Source organism: Microplitis demolitor, chromosome 1, assembly GCF_026212275.2.
Source record: "Microplitis demolitor isolate Queensland-Clemson2020A chromosome 1, iyMicDemo2.1a, whole genome shotgun sequence".
Taxonomy (NCBI): Eukaryota; Metazoa; Arthropoda; class Insecta; order Hymenoptera; family Braconidae; genus Microplitis; species Microplitis demolitor.
Window position 1 is genome coordinate 21,252,680 of NC_068545.1, and position 11,361 is coordinate 21,264,040.

Consider the following 11,361-nt stretch of genomic DNA (forward strand, 5'->3'; position numbering starts at 1 on the left):
ATATTATAAAAAAAAAAAAAATGATGATAAAAGTCGTGTGAATTTTCAAATGAAATAAAGTGCATGCACTCTTATGCCATGTCAAAGTAAATGTGTGTTGAAAAATATAACATATATCTACAGTATATTCTATATCGGTATTTTAAGATAAAAAATAATAAACTGATAAACGTCGTTGTAGTAATCAATAGATCAATAAGATAAAACTGAAAAAAAATAAATCAACTACCGTAAACAGATGACAGACTTTTTTCTAGTTCACATGTACAAATATCCATATAGTTGTGTTTCGAATATTTATGACTTTGATGGAATCGTACTGTTTTATTATTTTTTTTTTTTTTTTCACAGTTGTGTTCACGATTTCTCGTGTGGTAAAAATCACGTGCAGCCTATTTTCTTTGTTGTGTAACAGAGATGAGACTTGAACGATGACATGTCAATGTATCTTTTTTTATTTTATGATATACCTGGTGCACAATAATCCCTCATATACATTTTGTCAATAAAATATATATCACTTTCATCTCAAAAGCTTTTATATTTTGTTAGTTTTTTTTTAACCAAACGGACATTGATCTAAACTTTAAAAATTGTGTATAAAATATGAAAGCTTTTGTGTATAAGGAAATTAACGTTTCAAATATTAATTTTAATTTACGGGGTTTATTTGTCTATTTACATTCGTTTATATGTAAAATGAAATAAATTTAGTTAAAATTTAAACTCTATGACAAAGAAAAATTCAGTTAAAAAGGTCGAAAGCAATCATGGAAAGTTTGTTTGTAAAATAAAATTAAAGGGTAAATAAATAAATATACAAATAATTGGATTAATAATGATAAAATATAAATTCAAAGAGAAATGTACAAGGGAAATATATACAGAAGATTTAATTAAATATTCAAATAACATAATCAAAAGCACGTTGATAAGCTGGTCGAATGTATTTATAAACAAGCGACGATGTAAAGCCGTTGGTATACTCGCTATATTTATGGCGAGTGCACCAACGAAATGTGTGCGTCTTCCTCACTCATTCAACAAGTACTTGTTAAAATAGAGGCAAGACTAATGCATACATACATATATACATATATATTAAAGTGAGAGAGAGAAAGTAAAGGGATGATGAGAAAATAGCGCTCAGGTACATCGGACACGTGAATTTGCAAATTAATTAACGGAACTACATAAAGTTGCTATGAATACACACATGTCTGAATTTTAATCATTCATTTTATTATTATTATTTTTTATAACTCGTTTTACTATCATTTGAATAATATTATAAATTATCACCGAGATCTCGCATAGGTTTCATTAAAAATTCCATCAATTGAAATCATTATCAATGTATATAACGGTAAAACATTCAATTAAATAGGGAGGTTTGTATGATACGCTGTAACGGAGATCAAAAATAAAACATTAACTTGAAAAAAAACTATTTCTTATCAAAAAACATTTATTTGCAATGTCTAGAAGAAAATGGAGCTAGCTCTCCTACACTGTGAAAAATTCCCATTAAATTTTACTATGAGTGCATTGTAATCCCGGACCATAAGAAAACTGGTACAAAATTTACAAGCGTCCCCTAGTAAACGTATGCGCATAGGTCCCAATCGTGTCATCTGCGCACACGTTTACTACACTGTGAAAAATTCCCATTAAATTTTACTATGGGTGCATTATAACACCAGACCATAAGAAAACTGGTACAAAATTTACAAGTGTCCCATAGTAAACGGTATGCGCAGATGACACGATTGGTACCTATGCGCATACGTTTACTATGGGATACTTATAAATTTTGTACCAGTTTTCTTATGGTCCGGGGTTACAATGCACCCATAGTAAAATTTGTTGGAAATTTTTCACAGTGTATATATTCAAAAAAATTATTCGAAAATTAGAAAAGAAATTTTTTTTTTCCATTTTTAGGCACCGCTATGTCAATGAACAAGAAAAATTTTTTTTTTCTCAAATCAGTGTCTTGTTTTGCCTGGGACATTTTTCTTTGTGTAGTGTCCTATTAATCCCAGCTTCTGATTTTGCTCCAGGTTCTTCGGTATATTGCATGTACATATGAGAGTTTGTTTATCGATGCAAGCCGCAGGCAAGAAGCAGGCGATAACTTTATAGAGAAAAAGGGATAGTATAGAGTTATTGCAGGAAAATGGATTGCAGTGTTCAGTGACCCGCGAAATGAAAATTTTATCGACGCACTCAAGCGTCAGGTGAAATCTCACCGATATTACTTAATAACGATAGTTGATGGGAATTGAGGTAAAATCATCATGCATTGGGACGGACAGACAAATTAACAAAACTCCATCATAGAGTGAGTTACCTTTGGGAATTGTTAACAAACTCTGTAATAAAATCAACAATGAAAATTCCTGAACCGAAATACACTCGTTTGTATTCAAGTCAAAGGGTCATTGAGTATTTTACTCGTAATTGTATAAATTAATGTTCATTTGACGCATCAATATATTATTAATAATAATAATTGCTATTATTTTATTTTATTTTGTATACAAAATTTTGAGGACATATCGAGAGGTTTATCGAAACTGTTTCGTTATTTATCAACTGATTAATAGATCATAATTATGCTTGTATAGGATAATTATTAACGTGGAGCCATGAAGGGTTAATTAAGTTATAAAGTAATTAATTAATGAATAGGACAATATTATATAGACTTAGAAGGGCTATGGAAGAGATATTTCAAGTTAAATGGGTGTGCCCATCTTGATAGAAGCCTGATGAACCAATTAAAAGGAGATTGATCGGTATACCGCAATTACCTCGGGAGTGTTGTCGAGCAGAGGAAAAGCATTTGATCGTGGATAGATTCTATCGGGATATCACGCACCTTCAATATATCACCTAAAGTAATATGCCCTTAGTCGCGTTAAGAAAAATAAGAGTCTTCACTCGAGCGTGTGTACGAGTGAGAAGAAATGATTGTCGATGCTACACACTTTCTTTAATACTGGTGCCTGCTCTTTTCTTAACTTAACTTTGAGTGGATTTTTACTTGGAGTGTGATATCACGAACAAAGCGCTGCTTTAAAAGTTTTCCTGAAAAACACGGAACACTAAGTTTTATACGAACACTGCTTCTTCACTGATGCTTCTGATGCTTTTGATGCTTCGTCTACTGATGCTGCTCCAGCTAGTCTGGTAGTTCCTTCTACTTCTTCTTCTTCTTTTATATCTATCTATCTGTCTCTTTCTCTCTCTCCCTCTATATATGTATATATATATAAGTTGCACTACCATCCATTTCGTTAAACTTGGGACGATTGGTTTTTCCCGTTCAAAAACACGTCTACTTTATGGCCTCAGGCTAGGTCTGTACACGAGACCGCACTTGTCCCATCATCCCCCAACTACTGGAGTAGAGAAAAATCTTCTTGAAAAATATTTTACGATTATACAAAACTTTTCATTGATAGTTTCTTTTTTTTTTAGTTGAGTATTGAATAATTTTTTTTTTTGCCTAAAGAATTTCGCAAAGATAAAGAACAATTTTGTCATGTGAATATTTGTGTGTATGAATATTTTATATGGACATAGAGAATGTTTAAACGGATTTCTCTAAAGGTTAGTGCGGTGATAAAGTGTACGACTGTTGTCCGGCGATAGTCGGAATTATTCGAGCTATTACGAGTTATCTATGAACGACCATACCAGACCAATTAGAAGTTTCATAGTCAAATAGATTACATTTATTGTGGTGTTACTTATTTAACTTCATACTTTACAGAATAATATTTTTTTAAATTTATTTCTCTTACTAAATCTTTTTAAAATATTTAAAAACTTGCGTTAATGATTTCGTTAAAATTAAACTAATGATAAAATATTTTTCTTTTAATAGTTCGAACTGTACACTAGAAAAAATCGGGAGCGACTACAAATTGTACTTTAATCCGCATTCACTATACAATTCTGAATTTTATCATTTAGATAAATTTATATTTAATAGAAATGACCTTCTTATGAAAAATATGATTATTGTAATAAATAATTGATTCAGGAATTAATAATTAAACTTAATGTACTATGTTTTTAATCTATTAAATGCTTTAGCAATTCACTAAATTACACTTTTTTAATAAATTAAAGGAACAATAAAATTTTATAAATTTTTGGTGATTTTTGGGAGGCTGGATTTTCGTAAAAAATAATTGTATCGAAAAAATAAAATAAGTAAATTGAAATTTTTACATCCCGCGAGTTTTTACATCGATTTCATTTTGCGGTTTTTTTATAATTATTATTTTCCAAAACTCTCTTTTGGAATGAAATTCACTCCGCGGGGATTAAATAAATAAAAAATCACATTGATAGAAATATTTATTTAGTATTAATAAATGCATTTATTTGAAACGGTTTTTTAGCCTCATTTAGTTGAAATAAACATTTGTTTGCCTCAAATATTTGAGTGAACATCCCTGCGATTTTTGACTACAGCGCCACTTTCTGTTTACAATATTTTTCAGCACACTATCTTGTGTAACAAATTCAAAATATAATCAACTAAGTATTGTTTTATAAATGAAAAAAAGCTGCATATTTTTTAAATTAATTAATAGAACTGTAAATTATTTGTCATAACCCTAGTTAATTAGCTTCATGTGTAATTTTCTTCTATTCAAATAAATAATTTATTAACTATTAATAAATGTTATTTGGTTCAAATAAATACTTCTATCAGTGCATTCACTCAGATTTCACTTTGCAAATTTTTCACAATGTAAATTTATTTTTTGAATATTTAAAATTTGAAAATATATGATGTAAAATATCAGTTAAAAGGTCAATAAATCACAGTGAAGTAACAGAAATAATGAGTTATTAAAAAATAAAATTTTGAAAATTTTAAAATAAATATTAATCAATATTTAAAATCGATCACTGTCATAGATATTTAATGTATATGTGCTGTATATACATTCAATTTCAATAAAATCAATCATCATTTTATCTACATGATCCAAGTAACATGATGGATGAAATAATTATTCGATGAAGCATCAGATGATCGTTGAAACCACATCGTAGCATGTCTCTCATATAGTTGAATACTAATCGATTAAATATTCCTCTGGTTGTCTGTATATGCAGTTGAACCAAGTTGAGTGGCACTCGAGCAGTGGCCACTCCAGGGCACATTCTCTACTAGTGTGTTAGGTAACTCTGATGCTGAAATGCACACACTACGTTTCTCTAACATCTTTTTCTCTGCATACATACATACATACGTACAAGCAGACATAGCACTAACACTGTACGCTTATACAAACTCCAGCTGTACTTTAACATAACGTGCAACTTGTTAACAGTCGTAAAATTCACTTGAACAAAAACATCTTCCACAAAAAAGTTACCAAGTCCCCATGTATATGGATACATAATATATATATATATATATACATACACCTACCTCACCCAGTACGTTTACGTTCACTCTACACGTACAGCCATATAAGAACGATTGGGTAAACCCTCTACCACCAAGTCAACTTTTCAGCAGAAAAAGTTAAGGAAAAAAAAACAACCAGCAGTAGCGTAATCGATCGAGCGCCAGGTGGATTTGATAGGGCAGATAGTTTTTAAAGATCCGATAAATTTCACCATAAGAACATAAGACACTGACATATGTGCCAGTGATGTCATTCAAAGAGAGAATTATCATATTATACTGTAAACGAGACACACAAAGAGTATACTTGCTGGCGGTTGCCCGGAGGCTAGATAACTCAACTTTATAACCAATTTAATTGGGACACTAGAGTTGAAGTTGGAGTTTGAAAATGGAATATCTACGAGCACGTTCAGACTCACGACATCCAAGAACTTTGGTAGAGTCCGAATTTATCGGGCGCCTCGTCTGAGTCCTTCTGGTAATGTCGTCCGAGCCTGGAGGCGGAAACACGAGATACTGAGCGATTCAAACTACCTATGTCACAAGTATGTAGTCATAATTGGAGCGACAAAGAAAAATATAATTTAACAATAATAATAATAATCAGGGCATTTCGTCTGGAAAGGTATAAGGGTAACGCGAGTGTTAGCACAAGCATTGACATCGGATTTTTGGAAAATGTCTAAATTGCCTAAAGGAGTTATAAAAAAATGACAATAAGTCTAGTCGACTTGTCTAACATTCTTTTGTCTATTTCTTTATGTCTTTGTTTGTTTAAATACTTATGATTGTTTGTTACTCTCGTTCTCGTCTTTTACTATACATAAAGCTGTTTTATAGTAGCTCTCAGCAGCTATTTTCCTCTATCTTTCTCGGTTGTTGAAAGTTGCTTTCATTCTGTTAGTACGAGCTGGCGTTTGGCGCAGGTGGTTCGAAACATAAATTTTCATGCCTGTAAAGGGTGTGCAAGTGTGTAAGGGGTGGTAGTGGTTCTGCTAGTGGTAGTGCTAGTGCTAGTGCTAGTGGTAGTGGTAGTGGTGTTATAACAGAAGCTTGGAGCTCATTTGAACAGAGTTTAAGCGGTTCCCAAGATAGGAATAGCTTCTCCGAGTATACTTTGCACACCTGCTCATAATTGTCCTGATATTTGGCCAAGAGATATTATTTATTAATCGGCTTGAAATTCAACTAACTACAATAGTATAATTTCGGAGCTTAATTTCAACAATATCTTTTGTATTTTATATTGTTTTATATTTTAGTACACATGAACTTAAAGTAGGCTGGAGCACAACGGGGTTATTTAAATGTTAAAAAACATTCAGCAATAATATTTTTTTTAAAAAGTCTTTATGTCAGCTGGAAATTTTTTTTTTTTTAAATTTTTGATTTATTTTCATTCACTTGAAAATTAATTGAGACAAAAGTTATAAATTTTCAGAACTTTTCCTTCCCAAAAACTTTAAGTCTTTCGTATACGAAAATATAAAAAAAAAAAAAAATTTCTTTGCGATTACAAATTTGTCCATTACTCCTTTGTGCCCCGGTCTTTTCTATATTTAAAAGTGTGTTTGTGTAACTTATGAGACAGATAAATCGAGATGAATGATAGTTTAACAAGTTGACTAGATCTTGTAACGATTTAAAAGTTGAAAAGAAAAGTATAGTTGTACGTAAATAGTGGATTTGATTTCAGCAGGCGATATGCAGATTTTACAATTTCATTCTACGGCACTGAAGGAAGATAAAGCGCCGGTCGATGGTATCGGTTTGTCCCGATAAGGCTTGACAGGCTATCGAAATACACGAGACTGAAAATAAATTTTTAGATTCTCATACTCTCTACTATTCTCATAGATATGCCAAAATAATCTATCGTATATTGTGTTTGAAAAATGAATTCTTAACTTTTTTTTGTCAAAGTTAAATAAATTTATCGATTACAAAAACCTATATATTAATTTAACTAAATATCTACTTGAACAATTCAGCTTCGAGTTTAATCAGATTATAAAATATTAATAACTTTACTGCAAATACTCGTGTCATGTGGCCTACATCCTCTGAATGGATTGATAAAATCATTTAAAATTAACAGGAAATAAAGTTTTAGCTGTCGAGTTTTAAAATATTAACCCCAATGAAAAAAGAACAATTTTTAAATATTTTTATGTAAATTCTTGAAAAGCTATTTTTATTGTTATATATATAAGTAAAATTGATAAGACTTGAAATTATTTTTGGACATTTAAATATTGAGTTAGGTGGTAATATTAATGTAGAGAGATTTTGAGAGAGAAAATGATACAACCAAAAGTATTAATCAACAACAGACGTAATGGAAGTTGACTTCACAACTCGATAATTATCCGTAGGATAAATGTGAGTGGGTACGAGTGTGGTAGCCAACTGCCACGAATAACTATGGGCAACGGTTCGTGGGATTCTGATTGAGTTAGATCACGGAGTGTGCGATCCATCATCGAGATTGTGTTGGTTAGCTCTTGCACGAATACCTCCGTGTTCTAATCGACTCTCTCACTCTCACTTTCTATCTCTTGCTGACTTATTCTATAAAGCTCCTATCGAAATTTTCATTTAAAGTGACATACATTTCGCTACATGCAAACTAACAATCTATATTACGTTTCATCAACTATAAATAAATTGTCCCGGATTCGAGTGTTTGATAACCTGCACAAAAAAAATTTTAAATATTTTGAATTTAAAATAGATATTTACAGTAACAACTAAATTAATGGAAGATTCTGTACTATAATAACTAAATACCTTGACTGTAATTAAAAAAATAATTATTGCGAAAAATGCCAGCTTGTAGCTGTCATGAAAACATGATTTCTTGTAATAACTTATTTTTTTTCAAGTAAATAAACTTTTAAAAAAAAAAAAAAAATTAATTGTTATTATTTTTGAACGTAGGCAGCTCTACTGTGATAACTAATAAATTCAACTTTTGGAGATATGGGGTTAATATTTATGCTATTCTGCATATTGCAAGAAAATTTAATTAAATAATTAATTGAATAGCTCATTGTTTTTTATTTTTTAATTTAATTTAAACTGGAATTCATATCCTTCAATTTATGATATTGAATTTTTTCGATGGATTGTATTTTAGTAACTACATTTTCATAGATATTGCGCTCTACACGGAGAAAAAATTATAGTAACTGTTCCTAGTACGTTTATGGAATATCATCCCATACCGTTATGGTAATGATTACTTGGGATTATGGGATATAGACCCATACTTTCTGGGAAAATTTCCATAAGTATGGGAACAATTCCTATCATTATGGTAACAGTACCCATATCGCATGTGAAAGAATCATGGTAATGATTACCATACTCATAGAAATAGTTCCCATAAGCAAATAGGAACCAATCCTATAACCACATTGTAACGCTTCCTAAGCGTATATGGTAATGGCTACCATAATATTATAGTAACTATTCCCATAATATTAAGGTAACTATTTCCATAATATTATGGTAACGATTACCATAATTCCATAGGAACTATTCCGATACCATATGGGAATTATACCCATAATTATAGGAATGATTACCATAATATATATGGGTGCCATTCCTATAATCAACATTTCAAAAAAACCGGTTACCATGCAGTATGGGAACCATTCCCATAATATATTGTAACTGTTACCATAATTTTCTCTCCGTGTAAATAAAAAAATTTACAAAAATTCGGGCAGATACAAAAACTCTTTTCTTAATCGTCGCGTATGTTTAAATAATATTTGGGTTTCAATAAAATATCTTGAACCAGGATTAACGGTGTTAAGTTCACCTGACCCTAAAACCCTTGCATATTCAGTATGCAAGATAAAATCCGCCTGGCACGCATTTTGATCATAGAGATATGAAGTAAACAGTTGCATACTAATGTGCGAAATAAATTTCACTTCTCTACTTCTTTGTTATTAAAGGCACACTCTTAGCTTTATCTAGATACCACGCGATAGATACTATTTGCAAACTCTACTCCAGTTTTCACGCATTATATAAACATGTTCCAACATATGGTGGAAGAAATTTATTCAACAGATTAAAAAAGTTCTTATCAAATTGAGGCTTGCTCGTAGCAACCTACATCGTCAATTTCATTTTTCTACAGCATTCAATTTTTCCACGAGACTATTTCTGTTATATCTATTTTTTTAGCAAACTTTTTTTAGTTTTTTATTATTATTATTTTATATTTTCACAGCTTTATTCTCCGAGGAATTAACTACAGTACTGTACGTTCAATCGCGTTGTCCGTTGGGATAACTAAAAAATTAATAAAAACATGAACGAGTAGGATATTTTCCCAACGATGAAATAACAAAAGTTGTTATAGTATTTATTAGTTTTATTTTTTTTTTGTTTCGAATCTACAGGATCGGTTATAATTGTTAAAATGTTTGCATGAGTTAATTGATAGAAAAATATTAAATCAATTTTAAAAAAATATATGAATAAATGTATTTAATATTAAATAAACATGTCGGTATAAAAGTATAGGTATCGGAAGAGAAAAACATATATTTATATATGATTATCAGTAACAAAATTCAAACAGATATCGAGAAAATTTTAAATTTTGAGGTCAAAATAATTTATATTATATGAATGTAGTTGTAGGATAATATGTAGAATAATAATTTGTAACGATGAGTATAAACCGTTGGTGGTTATTTTGACGTCTCACTCTTTCATGTGAAACCACTTGTCACTCTGGTGCACATGAATGAGAGAGAATATTTAACGCCCCGTGATATTATGATGGAGTAAAATGCACTCGACATACCATTGGTCTCTTCCCTCATTCGACACGCGCGGCTTTCAAAAACCCGCACTACGACCATGTAACACCGCCCGTGCGTGTACAATAACGCGGAATATAACACCCAAGTTATGTCATATATTTCGAGTTTACACACGTATAAATGTACAAAGTGTATGTGTTGTTAAAAGTTAAAATATTTAAACTTGAATGTTTCGCGGGAAAATCCTGGGATTGTAATTTTTCGAGCAAATATCAATTCATGGTAAAATATATCATATTACTTGCATACACACACAGTTTTAAATTTTGAGTTCTTATGTATAGGATTTTGAATGGTTATAGATTTTGTGACAATTATTTGACACCATCAAGTGTAAATTTAACTGAAGTTGAATGTGTTTTCTGATCTCAACAAGTTTTGAACCTGTATTATTATTTGACATAAGTATGATGTGTATAATTAACACAGAAAATTTAGTGGACCGTTTAGGACATGTGATTTGTGTTAAATTTAAAAAAAATTTTTTAACTGTACAGTGTACTGTAAAAAATTTTTGGAGTGAAGGCGGATTAAATCCGGAAATTAATTCCCAAAGCGGAGTTTATTTTGATATTGAAACTCCGGTTCGGAGTAAAATTCAGTCCTACACGGAGAGAAATTTATTGTAACAATTACAATATATTATTGGAATGGTTCCCATAACGTATGGTGACCGGTGTTTTTAAAATGTCGACTATAGTATGGTCGTTCCCAACATATCATGGTAACTATTACCATACACTGAAAAAAAATACTGTATTCAATTATCTGCGTGTTTGTATCCTCCCGAGAAAATTATTTGTTTAATTTTAGTAAAAATTTACTCCAACGAAGAATATTTTATTAAAATAAATATAAAAATTCTTAAAACAAGAAAATATTACTCGGTTAGAGAATATTTTTACTATGATTAAACAAATATTTACTCAGGAGGATACTTGAATGCAGTTTTTTTTTCAGTGTAACATCATGGTAATTATTACCATATATATGGTGACCATTACCATAATATATAGTAACGACTACCATAATCCTATGGTAATAATTCCCATACATTATGGA